The sequence below is a fragment of the Citrus sinensis genome, chromosome 3, assembly GCF_022201045.2.
Source record: "Citrus sinensis cultivar Valencia sweet orange chromosome 3, DVS_A1.0, whole genome shotgun sequence".
In the NCBI taxonomy this organism is placed as follows: domain Eukaryota; kingdom Viridiplantae; phylum Streptophyta; class Magnoliopsida; order Sapindales; family Rutaceae; genus Citrus; species Citrus sinensis.
The window spans coordinates 6,042,915-6,058,889 of record NC_068558.1 but is presented as its reverse complement, the minus strand read 5'-3'; the positions used below and the strand labels follow the sequence as shown (position 1 = coordinate 6,058,889).

The 15,975-nt window shown below is 35.7% G+C and overlaps 1 non-coding gene across 1 annotated transcript; it reads right to left on the bottom strand.

Annotated features, from left to right (window-relative positions):
- Positions 1-6,501: 6,501 nt before the first annotated feature.
- LOC127901618 (small nucleolar RNA R71) lies at positions 6,502-6,605 on the bottom strand. The gene has a single exon (XR_008053862.1). It is a non-coding gene; the product is annotated as a small nucleolar RNA R71 (small nucleolar RNA).
- Between the last annotated feature and the right edge of the window lie 9,370 nt (positions 6,606-15,975).

Here is a 15,975-nt window from a genome sequence, read left to right as displayed (position 1 = left end):
TACAGAAGAAGTTGCTCACTAACCGGACTCGAGATCCATGAATGAAGCTGGGCCCAGAATGGGTCATTAGAGCCCAAGATATTCAATCTGGTCTTACGGGTCTTGTGTCCAAATGTAGGCTTGAAATCAAACTAGGTCCTACGACCCACATTTATGGGAGTGCCCATTTCACTCCCGGAAGGGCCAAATCAGGAAAATTATGAGGGCAGAAGCAGATGCTTTAAAATGTGCGTGTATAAGAATAGGTGTGGGATTCTACTGGTGCTTTGAATTGGTGAATACAAGTGGCCCACGCATAAGATGACCATTCTTATGAATACCTGAGCTGATGTCGCGAACTGCCCAAAGTTTCGAGCCAAAAGAGGCTAACTTTGCAAGCCGAGTACTCATTCCGTAACACTAAGGTGCATTCCGATGTCATTTTTATGTGTCTAATTCTATTCTATAGTTCATACTATTATTTGAACTCACGACCATTATTTGCATCTCCAAGATCAGCGACACTGTCTTGGTAATTCTTTTTTTTTCCCTTCCCAATCAATATAATTGATTTGAAATCTAGTCTGGAAATCTCTTATTAAAAATGATAAGAGAAGCTTACTTGTAAATTAAAATCTATCGTAAAGAACAATAAAGAGACCTACTCTAAATTAAAAAAATAAATAAATTATTTTCACGATTATATGTGGTGACTTCAACCCTTAACCTCAAAAATAAGGTAATCACAAGGAGTGACTGTCTTGAGGAGGATGAAAATTGGACAAAAAAATTGAACAACGACGACAACAGGAAGATGATGCAGGAAGAATGTCTTGCTAGGGCCATTTTACAGCTTCATCACTTCTTTTAGTGGCTTGGTCCACATGTATTCTGGAAGCATGGGAATAAGGGACCATATTTTGCACCCTAAACTTAATTCAACCCGAACAATTCAATAATAGTAACTCTTTCAAGTCTCCGGATATGACTTGTGTGGCCGACTTTGCATAAAATAATTTCTTTTGCATGGGACCCGAGATTTGCTATTTGGGCAAGTTGTTCTCAGCACGCATAATTCAACAGCTTGCTTGTGCCGTCTCAATTGTGGGCTTCGCAATTCGCAAGTCCTGAAAAAGAAAGCGGGGCAACTTGTACTTGCTTTACGACAATTCTAGGCTGCGTAAATTATACTCCCCAATTTTTTTGTCTAACCTTAACTAATAACCTTGGATATTTGGAAAGAATTGCAAGAAATCCCAAGAAACATGTTATACTCTTATGCATGTTTTTGTTATATTTCACTACATATTAATTTGAACGGTAAATATTGCTTAACTTGTTAATCTATATAGGCAGAAAACAAAAATAAAGAAATTATTTCAATGATCAGTTTTGGAAGCTATCGAACAATCTTCCTTCTAACTTGTTTCATATTCTTGTGATGTGTTGGATCAATTGCGAGTCATACTAGTGTGAAACATTGGATTAATATCCAATCTTTTCTCCTATGATCAGACCATCATTTTTAATAAATGGCTGACCAATTGTTGGAGGTTTATGGATGGCTTGAATAGGTATTACAGAATTCCCCCTTGAATAGATGGTTGGATCATGATTCTCGTGAAAGCTTATTTTTTCCAATCCGTTAATTAAAATTAATGTCTGTTTCAATGACAAATTCATATAATTCATATATAAAGCAAGATCAACACAAGTCGTCGATACGTCACTATAGTGTTTCCATTTCAGATTAACATATAGAATTGGATTATTGAGCTCATTGAAATTGAGAATCATGTTGATTGGCTACGTGAAGTGGACGTAACCCTTTACTATCTCTCTCCCTTTATCTGCAAAAGTTACTTAACAAGGCATTAGTGACATTTTAATTGTTTTAATTTCCAATAACATGTGCATTTTTTTATACACACACATATATATAGCTGGGTAAGTAGTTATTGATGTCAGATGTTTATTTTTGAATATATATATATATATAGGGTGGGGCTATATGCACTCTAAAAATTACTTTGAACACTCTATTACTATGTACACTCATATATTAATTTTAAGAAAATAAATTATACTTTGTACACTCTTTAAAATGCCAAAAAAGCCCTCACTTAATCCTTTTTAAATTAATCATCTTAATTACTCTACACACTCATGAAAATACTATATACACTCAAACAAATAAATCAATTAAACAATATATCCTTTGGCCAAATCATAGTCATACAAAACAGAATTAATCGTCCAAAAAATTATATTAAGAAATCTATTGATAATTGCTGTCAACATCTATTATTACTTCTTTTGTAGCTACGCCACCACCAATTATTTCCTTGAAATGTTGTATGCGATGATTATATATCGTCTCCCATCCTTTGGCACAAAAACTGTGAAATATTTGCCAATTGATTGCTACAGGGGGGATAGGATGGCTTGGTAACAAGAACACCTACATATGTTTGATTAATTTCAATTAGTAGAATTGCTTATTAAATTCAACATAAAAATTGAAAAGTATTAAAAAAATACCTCTACAAAATTATTGTTATTTACAAAACCAATAGCAATCTCTTTACGAGAATCTGTAGGTATTGACTTAGACCTAAGAGGAAGGAAGGTAAGGCATTGCTTCATCGATAAGTGGAATACCACAACGTTGTAGGCTGATGCAATAAGATGTCCCATGTCAGGCATTGTCATCCATTTGTCAGATCCAGGACAGTTCTCAAAATATGATATTGCATGAATTAATTCATTGAGTCTCTCATATGTCCCATATAAATGGCTATAATGCTCCATCTTCAAATGCAACTCATTTAGCATATCTTTCCTCACTTGTAACCATCCATTCTCACCAAAACCCATTAAGTCGGCTATCGCTCTAAACCCACAATTACATCAGGTGCGACATCTTTAATATGATGAATGTATGATTGTAATGCAACTAGAAATTCATTAACAAATGGATTTGACTTGAACGATTTTTTTTATACACCTAGCAACAAATATGAGGAAAAAAATGTGAAAATACAAACTATAGTTAAGAAATAAGTGTATGTGCGTGTGTATATATAATGCTAATACAATTAAAACAATATCTTTTGCTAATATATATAATAATTCTAATACAATTAAAATAATACCTTTTGCTTTGGTTGCTTATTTCCATTAACTTTCACTGCAGGTCTCATGAATGCAACTGTAGGCGAACAAATTTCTTTTCCTGATAAAACAATCTCAAAAGCAGATGGGTCATGACGGGTTGATGCAATAGCTTTTGAATTTGGTCGACCACGTGTATTTTTCTTAGCTTCTGGTTCTATAAGAGATGTAGAATGAGGATTAGCAATTTCTGTCAACTTTTGTAGAATATGTAACTTCGTATCATCATCATTCTCATTAAAGCGTTTGGCAATCAAGTCAAATATCGGTCAGTAACTCATCTCTGCCTTTCTCTTATTATGATTACGAATCAAGTCAAGTTTCTTCCAATGTGAATCAATACATTCTAAAGGTATAGGTCGACTTTCCTTTTTATATTCTACAATCTCATGAGCACAAGGTAAACTGTGCGTACTACGAATTGTACAACCACACGCGGACACATTAATACCAATGGAATTAGCATGCTTCGACTCAGTTAACACCATTTGTAATGCAGCTATAGAAATAAAGCCTTGAAGCTCTTTAAATTCAGCAGGTTTGAATGGATGTTGTACTATTGTCAAACTTTTTTCAAATGAAACTTTGATGTTCGTGTGTAATAATTATAATAAAGAATGGATCTTTGTACAAGATGTCTCAAAATTACCTTGACTCGTGCCAAGCTCGTTTTTAAGCCTCGAATGTAAACTTTCCACCCTAGTACTAAAAATTAAAATTTTATTAATATATATTAATTTTAAATTGATAAGCTAACTATGAAGTGGTGCATGAAAATAAAATTATACTTATTTGTTGTTAAGTTTCCGAAATGCATGATCTTGTATGTCCATGCTGAAACAAAATTTTCCTTGTATTTATCCAACCATGTAGATGTCACATACTCGATTGTTTGTGGATAGGATATAAAATCTTGCTGCAGAGCATTGAGGCGAGTAATAAATTCATCTTCACTGGAAGAAAGTAACAATACATTCCAACTCATCATAAACTTCTCCCATATCTCTTTTATTGTGAACAATTTCTTGCACTTTGCAATTACATTTTTTTTTATATGCCATCTACATAACAAATGTTTTGCATTGGGAAATACTCTTTCAATGGTATTAACTAAAGCTAAGTCTCTATTGTTGAGTGTTAGAAAATGCATATTTATAAAGGAGAAAACCGTCATTTTACATTTCAAGTCTTACTAACAACTCTTACTTTTATGTATTTAACCTTCTTGTGATTTAATTACATGTGTTTTATTTTAATTACGTATTTTATGTATTTTAGGGGCATTATAGTCATTTCACAATAAAGGAGAGATCAGACGGCAAAACGGACATCACTTTTGAACTCAGGACGGTCGAAAATCTTAGGAGGAGCATAAAATGAAAAATGGCACTATTCATATGTACGGTACTATTCACGTGTACGGTACTAACTACGTTATTGTTCACAACACTGTTCGCATAGACGGATCGATGACGTGCCATTGACCGATGATGTGGCATTGACTGATGAGGTGTCACGATCCTGTTGGGCTAAAATTCTTATGTACTGTTGATGATGACGTGGCAGCATATCAGTGGATGAAAAATCTCGCGTACGGTACATGCATCACACAGGATTATTTTCAATCAAACCGCGTTACTGTTCATCCGAGTCAAATCGTATTACTGTTCATCCACGTGGTCAAACCGTGGACTGTTGACTGATGACGTGGCGTAATCTTGAGCATCCAAACTGTTTTTAATCCGATGGCCATGATTTACTCCATGTATCTATAAAAAGGGCCTCTTCCCCTCCTAATTTGATATCTCTGAATCCATTTTTGAACTCTGTTTTCTGTAATTCTCTCTCCATCTTGTATTTTCTTCGTATTTTAATAAATTTTCATTTTGCCCCTAGTTCAATTATGAGTGGCTAATTTTCTTTCAAGCTTGGGTTGAAGGTGAAGTCTCAACATGTGTCATGGGCTTAATTTGGTAAATTTATTTTCTCTTCCCCTCTAGTTTTTGTGGATGTTTTGACTTATCGTCGATAAATAATAATAATCTTGTCTAGATACCACATTGGTTACACCGGCTCTCTAGTATAAGGTTATTATTATTTGGCACGATAAGCCCTTAGCACCATATTGATTAGAGCGTGGTTCATGAGGTGTGGATTCCCCTCTCATGATTTAATTGGCATTAATACGAATTATTTAGCCCATGATGCATGTTGATACGGATCCAGATACCCAAGTACGTCAATTTAATAGATTTTCTCTTCAATTTATTCTCTCCATTGCAATTCCAATTTTAGAATTTATTCTCGCCATTTTAATTTAAGTATTAGCATATTCCAAATCATTTCCACCATAAATCCAACTATCCATTTACAAAATTAATTCTATATATAATTAAAATCCACCTCTTCGTGGGATCGACACTCGTCACCATTGATCTATACTACAATAGATTCGTGCGCTTGCGAGTACATTAAAATTTGCACAACAAGTTTTTGGCGCCGTTGCCAAGGAGGTAAGTAATTTTAATTCATAGAATTAATTTTTGTGAATAATTTCTTTTAATTGTTTTCTTGTAAAAAGAAAAAAAAAGAAAAAAAGAGTGAATTTACATTTTGAGCTAAGAATTTTATTTATTTATTTTCTCTCTTCTTTAAAATTCTGTAATTTAATTTTGAATTTATTTTTCTTTGTAATTTTTTTTATCTTATTAATTTATTTTTATTTAATTTATTTCACGTATTTGTTTTTGTGTATTTTTATAGAAAGTTTGTAATAGCGTAATAAGGTTAGTATCATAATTTCTCCATCTTTTTTATTTTTATTTATTTTGTTCCCATCTTTATTTTTTATTTTATTTGTTTTGCATGCATGGTCGAATGTCATTATTACCCAATTTTGAACCTATAGACCTTGAACTTGAGAAAACACTTCGCACACAAAAGCACATTAAAAATAAATTTGGAATGGATTTACAAGCACCACAGGAGAGGCCATTTAAGGACTACTTCAGTCCCTTAGCTAATTTGAGCATATCATGTATAAGATACCCAAATATAGCTGCTAGAAGTTTTGAACTAAAACCTAGTGTGCTAAATTGTCTCCCCACATTCTATGGCTTAGAAAATGAGGACCCATATAATCATCTGAATGATTTTCATGCTATTTGTCAAACTTTTAAATACGAGAATTTTTCAGATGATGATGTTAAACTCAGATTATTCCCATTTTCTTTAAAGGATAGAGCTCGTTCATGACTTAATGCATTGCCTGCCAATAGCATTGCATCATGGGAACAAATGGTAACTAAATTTTTGAATAAATATTTCCCAGTGCATAAAACCAATGCTATTCGCAGGGAAATCTCGGAGTTTACCCAGAGAGAGGATGAGCAATTTTTCGAAACATGGGAGCGATTCAATGGGCTACTCTTGAAGTGTCCACATCATGGGTACGAGAAATGGCACTAATGCCAATACTTTTTGGAGGGATTACTACCAAATGTGCAAGAATGACTAATGGCAACAAGTGGAGGAGAGCTAATGTCAAAAAGTGCATCAGAAATTTGAGAATTCTTCCAGCGACAAACAGATAATTCCCAACAACGGAGTCGATCACTCAGGACTACTAGAAGAATTAAAGGAGTGAATGAGGTTTAAATTGACGAATCAACTTCAGAAATCAAAGAAGTCAAGGAGATGGTTGAAGGTCTTGCTCGACAAATAGCATCGTTATCGACTGCTAAATCAACAGAATCACATGACCATGACTCATACTCAGATCAAGCCAATGCCATAGGTGTAATAAGAAAACCATCGAATTATAACCCATACTCCAACACATATAATCCTGGATGGAGAGACCACCCCAATTTTCATGGTCTCAAGGATTCCAACAGAATGGACCAGCAGCTCCAGCTCCACCAATGCAACCAATTCCGCAAATTCCTCAAGCCTCTCAGCCCCCATTTAGACCATACAATCAGAACCAGAACTACTCTCAACCTAGACCATGGGAGGATTCATTCCAGAATCTCAAGAATCTTACTCACTCTATATTGAGTAACAAAACCGCACCATTGATGGACTACGAAATGAATTGAGAGCGGGCTTCAACTCACAAGCCCAATCAGTTTCAAGCCTCGAGAAGATGGTGGGACAACTTGCTTCTTCAGTTCAGACCTTGGCAATGACCGTTGAGAAAGGTAAGTTTTCAAGTCAACCAGTGCCTAACCCTAAAGGAGTGCATGAAGCAAGTACCAGTTCACCGCAACAGCATGGAGAGGTTAAAACAGTCATGACCTTGCGAAAAGGAAAAGAAGTCGACAACAAAGTGGAGATGCCGGTAACAAAAGAAAATCAAATTGTACCTGTGAATGTTGAGGAATCATCACCGGAGGAGAAAGAAGAAACCAACCCACGAGAATACGTTCCCAAACCTCCATTTCCTCAAAGGTTAACTAAAGGCAAAAAAGGAAAATCCACAGGTGAGATTCTCGAAATCTTCAAACAGGTAAGTGTTAACATCCCTTTGCTTGATGCTATTAAACAAGTTACATCTTATGCCAAGTTTCTTAAAGACCTTTGTACTAAAAAGAGAAATATGTATGTTCAAAAGAAGGCATTTTTAAGAGAAAACGTTAGTTCTATACTCCAACATAAAATTCCTTTAAAATGCAAAGACCCAGGCTCCCCCACTATCTCATGTAGCATAGGGAACCACACAATTGAGAATGCTTTGTTGGATTTAAGAGCTAGTGTAAATTTGTTGCCTTATTCAGTATTCGTGAAACTTGGACTGGGAGAATTACACCCAACTCCAGTGGTGTTACAGCTTGCAGATCGGTCCACGAAAATACCTCGTGGTATTGTGGAGGACGTGCTTATCCAGGTAGACAAGTTCTATTTTCCTGTTGATTTCATTGTAATTGACACTCAACCAATACAGGATTCAAGGAAGCACATCCCCATTATTCTAGGCCGACCTTTCTTGGCAACTGCGGATGCTCACATTCAATGCAGGACCGGAAATATGCAGTTGTCCTTCGGCAACATGACTATGGAGCTGAACATTTTCAACATTGCCAAACAACCTCACAATGCAGATGATGGAATTGTTGATGTGGATTTAATTGAAGCATTAGTTGATGACACTTTTATTTCAAACCTTAGTGATGATCCTTTACAAACATGTTTAACTCACTTTGGTTTGGATTTTGATATTGACAGATCGGTCGATGAGGTCAACGCTTTACTTGACTCAGCACCATCCATGGACACTAATAAATGGAAGTCAAGAGTTGAGCAACTAGCACCATCAGAGAAGAAACTCATCCCATCATCAGAATCACCACCGAAACTCAAGCTCAAACCATTACCCAACACTCTGGAATATGCATTTTTGGGAGAAGAAAGTACTCTGCCGGTAATCATCTCATCATCCCTCAATGACGAACAAAAAGGTAAGTTGTTGGATGTTTTGAAAGAGCACAAAGGGGCATTAGGATGGACCATAGCAGACATAAAAGGTATAAACCCAGTAGACTGCATGCATTACATTCACCTCGATGAAAATGCTAAATCTACTAGGGAAATGCAACGTCGGTTAAATCCTAATATGAAAGAAGTTGTTAGAACTGAAGTCCTTAAGCTATTAGATGCAAGTATCATTTACCTCATTTCTGATAGTTCATGGGTCAGTCCTGTGCAAGTTGTCCCTAAAAAGTCAGGAGTCACTGTAGTTGCCAATGCCGATAATGAATTGATACCCACTAGAGTGACTACAGGATGACGTGTATGCATTGATTATAGGAAGTTGAATTCTGTCACACGTAAAGACCATTTTCCTTTACCATTTATTGATCAAATGCTTGATAGATTAGCAGGACATGAATTTTATTGCTTTCTATATGGCTATTCAGGATATAATCAGATCCCCATAGCACCAAAAGATCAAGAAAATACCACTTTTACTTGCCCTTTTGGCACATTTGCATATAGGAGAATGTCATTTGGATTATGTAATGCATCTGCTACATTTCAACGATGCATGTTGAGCATTTTTTCTGATATGGTTGAACGATTCCTTGAAGTCTTTATGGATGATTTTTCTGTCTTTGGTGATTCGTTTGATCAATGTTTACATCATCTGACACTAGTTCTGCAGAGATGTATCGAGAAGAATTTAGTCTTAAATTGGGAGAAGTGCCATTTTATGGTAAAACAAGGTATTGTTCTCGGTCACATCATTTCGAGCAAAGGTATTGAGGTTGACAAAGCCAAGGTGGATCTCATTTCTAATCTTCCTCCACCAAAAACAGTCAGAGAAGTAAGATCTTTCCTTGGGCATGCTGGTTTCTATAAACGATTCATTAAAGATTTTAGCAAAGTTTCTAGACCCTTATGCAATTTACTTGCTAAGGATCTACCTTTTATCTTTGATGATTCATGTCTTGTTGCGTTTGAAAAATTAAAGCATTTGTTGACATCATCACCCATCATTCAGCCCCCGAACTGGAGCTTACCATTTGAGCTCATGTGTGACGCATCTGATTATGCAGTAGGAGCAGTATTAGGACAAAGAGTTGATCGAATTCCCCATGTCATTTACTATGCTAGTATGACATTGAATGATGCACAGTTGAACTATTCAACTACTGAAAAAGAAATGCTAGCAGTAGTGTTTGCATTAGAGAAATTTCGATCTTATCTCATTGGTTGTAAAATAATTATATTCACAGATCATGCAGCTCTTAAATATCTTCTCACAAAGAAAGATGCAAAAGCTAGACTAATTCGTTGGGTGTTACTTTTGCAGGAATTTGACTTGGAATTCAAAGATAAAAAATGTACAGAAAATGTTGTGGCGGATCACCTCTCTCGTCTCCATTTTGACACAACTACAGAGCCATTACCATTAAATGAGTCATTCCCTAATGAACAATTCATGAATGTGGAAGTATTACCGTGGTATGCTGACATCGTGAATTATCTTGTTACAAGTCAACTTCCAGAGCATTGGACCAAGCAAGACAATGCTAAATTCTTTGTAGAAATAAAGAATTTCTTTTGGGATGACCCGTATTTGTTCAAGTATTGTGCAGACCAAATTGTTAGACGATGCGTCCCAGAAAGTGAAATTCCGAATATCCTTTCATTCTGCCATGAACAAGCTTGTGGAGGCCATTTCAGCGCTAAGAAAACAGCGACTAAAGTTTTACAATGTGGTTTCTATTGGCCAACTATATTTCGAAATGCTTACACTTTCTGTTCTTCATGTGATAGGTGTCAACGAATGAGGAGCATTACACGAAGGAACATGATGCCATTAAATTCAATTTTAGTGGTTGAAATTTTTTACGTATGGGGTATCGACTTCATGGGACCCTTTCCCCTATCTTTTGGCCATCAATACATATTGGTTGCTGTTGACTACGTATCAAAATGGGTAGAAGCAATTCCATGCAAAACCAATGATCACAAGGTGGTGATAGGATTTTTGAAAACAACATTGTTTCACGCTTTGGATTCCCTCGAGCAATAATCAGTGATGGTGGTGCCCACTTTTGTAACAAAGCATTCAAAGCTCTTTTGACAAAGTATTCAATCACACACAAAGTGGCGACTCCGTATCATCCGCAAACCAGTGGCCAAGTTGAGATCTCCAATCGAGAAATAAAGCACATATTAGAAAAGACGGTGAGGCCGGACAGAAAATATTGGTCATTAAGACTTAATGATGCATTATGGGCATATAGAACGGCTTTCAAGACCCCGATTGGGATGTCACCCTACAAGCTAGTGTATGGAAAAGCTTGCCACCTACCTGTGGAACTTGAGCATCGTGCATATTGGGCCATCAAGAAATTCAATTTTGACATGCAGCAAGCCAGCTCAGAAAGAAGATTACAGCTGGCAGAACTTGAAGAAATTCGCAATGACGCGTACGAAAATGCCAAGATTTATAAGCAACGAATGAAAGTCTTCCATGACAAGCAAATTATGAGAAAATCTTTCACTCCAGGTCAGAAAGTGCTTTTATTCAATTCTCGCTTGCACCTATTCCCAGGTAAGTTACGCTCTCGTTGGTCTGGTCCATTTATTGTACATACTGTTTTTCCACATGGGGCAATTGAAATTAAGGACCCAAAGAATGGTGTCACGTTTAAAGTTAATGGTCAAAGATTAAAGCCATATCTAGAGTACCAACCACATGAAGAAGACACCGAAATAAATTTGAGTGACCCACCAAATTTGAATTGATTTTTCTTTTCGTTGATTTGATTTTGTTTTCTTTCTTTATATTATTCTTTTGCTAATTGAAATTATTTTTGCATAAGTGTGTTTGTTTAACTATTAAGTTTTTTTTTTATCATTTTTACTCATGAGAACCTTACTTAGACGGTTCCTCCTGAACATTCTTAAACCACTTCAACGTGTCAAAACTAATCTCAAACGGCTGATTCAATTTTGTAAAACACATCGCATTTGGGCTCTACAGCCACCGGAGTTAGTAGCCTATGTTGAGAGTTTAGAAAGCCAACTCAGAGACATTGAGAGAAGTGTTTATGACATCCAGTTGGAGCTTGAGGTAAATTCAATAAGAGGACGATTTTAATTTTCTTTGTGTGTTTTAATTTATTTTTTCTGTTTGAGTGCTTTAGTTTGTTACCCCGGTGAAGTGGCGGATAACGGTACTCCGTGATAATCAAGTCGGTTACTTCAGTTTCCCATAATAACTGATATTCTGAGGCGAAGGTATGGACAGAAACGAGATTCTAGCAAAGCTTCACAAGCGATTCCCTTCACTTCCTCAGAATGCCCTCCTTACGATCTATAAAGCTCGGTCCGAACGCATGCGATTACTCATGAGGAATAACATACCTGCTGATATCCGTTGGTTAATTGAGGCAAAAGTACGATCGGCGGGTGAGTTACCTCCAAAATTTATTGCATACATGCCTGGTTGTGGTAAAGGAAATTATGCAAGAAAACGACGAGCTCGAAGAATTTCTGTTGCTTGTCATAAGTGTGCCAGAATGAGTTGCAATAAAAACCCATGTTCTTTAGGAATGGTGTCTGATAACAGGGAAGATAAAATTCAATTCATTAGGGATGGCTTGAATAAGGAGTCATTGGATGATATCATTTTGTCTCTTGAAACGCATCCCAGTGGATATGTGCAAGGAGCGATTCTCCAGTTATGGCCATTATTCCAGAAAGAGCATGCACGATATAGTCTCGGGAATTTGACTATAAACGATCCTGTTTGCCAGTTTATAAGAAAACTGGATGGGAAGCCTATCCTCGACCCATAGAGGGTGTTCAAGCCGTTTCTGGACGTAAAACCAGAGGAAGATGTGAGCCACAGTCGCAACTACCTGTAAATATCCTTTTACTTTACTGTTATTTTATTTTACTGGTGTTTTATTGTTTACTTTATTATCTTTAATAATTTTGTTACTGTTTACTTTTTTCTTTTTACTGTTTCTTTTTTTACTCGCAAGCCATGTGCTTTACACGTTATTTGACACTGACATATTACCTCATACACAACTATGACCCACTATCACCAAGACTCTTAAATGTGATTTTTTTTGTCAAGCACTCACAAATTATTTTTGCGAAGTATCACAATGGCAGCTACTCCTAATAGACAATTCAAGAACATTTGTGTGCTTTCCGAATTTACCTATGGCAAACATAAAGAGTTCGTTGAGGCAGCCATAGATCTTGGTCGAAGCATAGCAACGAGAAAATTACACTTGGTGTATGGAGGAGGTAATCGAGGGTTATCGAAAATGGTCTCAGAAGCAGCTTTTATCAGAGGCAGCCAAGTGTTAGGCATCATCCCAAGAGTTCTAAAACTATTGGGCAGTTCGTCTGACTCATCAACTGGAGAAGAGTTAGTCGTCTCAGGTATGCAAGAAAGAATAACTGAAATGCTTAATCATGCTGATGCTTTTATTTTCCTTCCAGGAGATCTTGCAACACTAGAGGCACTTATCACACTAGCATCTTGGGCCCATCTGCACATCCACCAGAAACCCATCAGTTTGTTAAATGTCAATAATTTTTATGATGGCTTTATCGCATTTCTTAACCATGCAATAAAAAACTATTTCATTCCTTCTAATGTGAAAAAACTTTTTATTTGTGCTCACACTGCTAATGAGCTACTTGATCTGTTACAAGCTTATAAACCGGAGCCAAACCCCTGGACCTTTGTGTTGGAGCATCCACATAATGATGGTAACAGTAGCCGCAGTAAGAAGTACAAATTAGATTTAACTCTCCGCTTGTAAATATTGTTTTCTGTGTTGCACCACCCAGGTGATGTCTTCTAAACTCTACTTCTTTCATTTCAAACATTGAGGACAATGTTTCGTTCTGGTTGGGGGGAGGGAATAATCGACAATTGTAAAATTTTGGTTAAGTTTTTACTAATTTTTTGTTGTAGAAACTAACTGTTACTAACTTTTTGTGTTGAAGATGGCTGAATATGGAGTGTAGTGACTCTAGAAACGCATCTTCATCGTTTTAAAAAAATTAAAAAAAAAAACTTAAAAAAAATTCAGACATTTTCTTTTTCTTTATTATGTGTTTATGTTTATTTTTCTTTTTTTTAATTTCTCCTCTATAAATATACATTTTCTAACTTTTAAGTCGAAGATGGCTGAATATGGAGTGTAGTTCCTCTAGAAACGCATCTTCTTTAAAAAAACAATCATTTTCGTTTTCTATCATTTTACGTGTAACTTTTCTAATTAGTTTTTATGCATCATTTTCACATTTCTGCATGCATATTTTCCTTTCATGCTTAGAATAGGTTGGAGGGTAGAATGTTGTTTGAAAAATAAAAATAAAAAATTGTGTGATTTGTTTTAACATTGGATGACATGATTAATTTTAAATTTTAGTATTTGTATTATCTTTGGTCTTAAGTGATGTTACATTGTGTTTGCTACTCTACATGTTGATGTTGGAGACAAATATGAGTTGCTTGAAGAATGAACATGTCATAATAAGTACCAAGTGAGTTTTTGAGCCTATCATTTTTCTTGGAGAGTACCCCTTTTGCCCATTCGTTATACAACTTAACAGTTTATTATTGTATACACGATCTCTAGATTTCTTTTGAGTTAACCCTTAAAAAAAATTGTAAAATTAAAAAAAAAAGAAAAAAAATATGTGTTGCTACATTTGGAGGCCCATCTAACTAGTAGATATGGAAGATTATTTAGAGCCCTAAAAGACGATGGAAATGCCATCTTTGGTCCGTTTGAGCCTTTCTAGCCATCCATTTTATCAAATATCCATAGTTGACCCTTTTGAGCCTTTAAAAAAAAAAACCTTTCTTTGTCAAACTTATCCTCTTGACCCACTCCGATTTGGAGTATTACCCGATATCTTATAGGTTCCATCACCTATTTATGTTTGAGAAAATGTAAATAATTATGTTGTTCAGTAAAGTTATGCCAAAAAAAAAAAACAAAAGTTGTTGTTTCAAGAGAAAAATAAAAAAATAAAAATAATAGGTGAAATCCACCTTGCAATTTCCAAAAAAAAAAAAAATCTCTGCATTTTTCTCAAACATACACTTTGTTTTCCTTATTTTTCTTCTTTGTTAGCCATGTCCCTAGCCTACGTTACGTCCTAATAAAAGTCCTTCTTGATTTTAGGGAACTATAGTTTGAAGTAGAAGCTAGTTATATGGGCTAAAAAGATGTAGTGATGCATAATAAAAAAAAAGAAGATAAATAAAGTGGATTGACTAGCATTTTTGTTTGACTTGAGTTCGTATTATTTATAAGCTGAGGGCATATTTATTTCATCTTAGTGAAAGCATGTGATATCACTTCTTTATTATTTTCTCTTTCAATTACCATTCATTGGAGTGACTATTTTTATTGGTTTTAATTTCTTTGTGAGAGTGTCACTACTTCCAGTGAGATTTTGGGGTTTGACATGTCATTATTGAAAGTAGTTATGACAAAGTCTACTGGGCTGATTCATGTGGATGGTTGATGTGGGTGTGATGTTGCTTTAGACTGGAGATAATGCTTATACTTTTATTTGATTGCTATCATTAATTTGACGGAATAAATACGAGTGTTTCTATTAAATATATATATATATATATATTTTGAATTTGAATTTTGTTTTCGCTTTATTTGCTAGGGACTAGCAATAAGCTGGTTGGGGGGTGTGTTGAGTGTTAGAAAATGCATATTTATAAAGGAGAAAACCGTCATTTTACATTTCAAGTCTTACTAACAACCCTTACTTTTATGTATTTAACCTTCTTGTGATTTAATTACATGTGTTTTATTTTAATTAAGTATTTTAGGGGCATTATAGTTATTTCACAATAAAGGAGAGATCAGACAGCAAAACAGACATCACTTTTGAACTCAGGACAGTCGAAAATCTTAAGAGGAGCATAAAATGAAAAATGGCACTATTCATATGTACGGTACTATTCACGTGTACGGTACTAACTACGTTACTGTTCACAACACTGTTCACATAGACGGATCGATGACGTGGCATTGACCGATGATGTGGCATTGACTGATGAGGTGTCACGATCTTGTTGGGCTAAAATTCTTATGTACTGTTGATGGTGACGTGGCAGCATATCAGTGGATGAAAAATCTCGCGTACGGTACATGCATCACACAGGATTATTTTCAACCAAACCGCGTTACTGTTCATCCGAGTCAAACCGTGTTACTGTTCATCCGCGTGGTCAAACCGTGGACTGTTGACTGATGACGTGGCGCAATCTTGAGCGTCCAAACTGTTTTTAATCCGATGGCCATG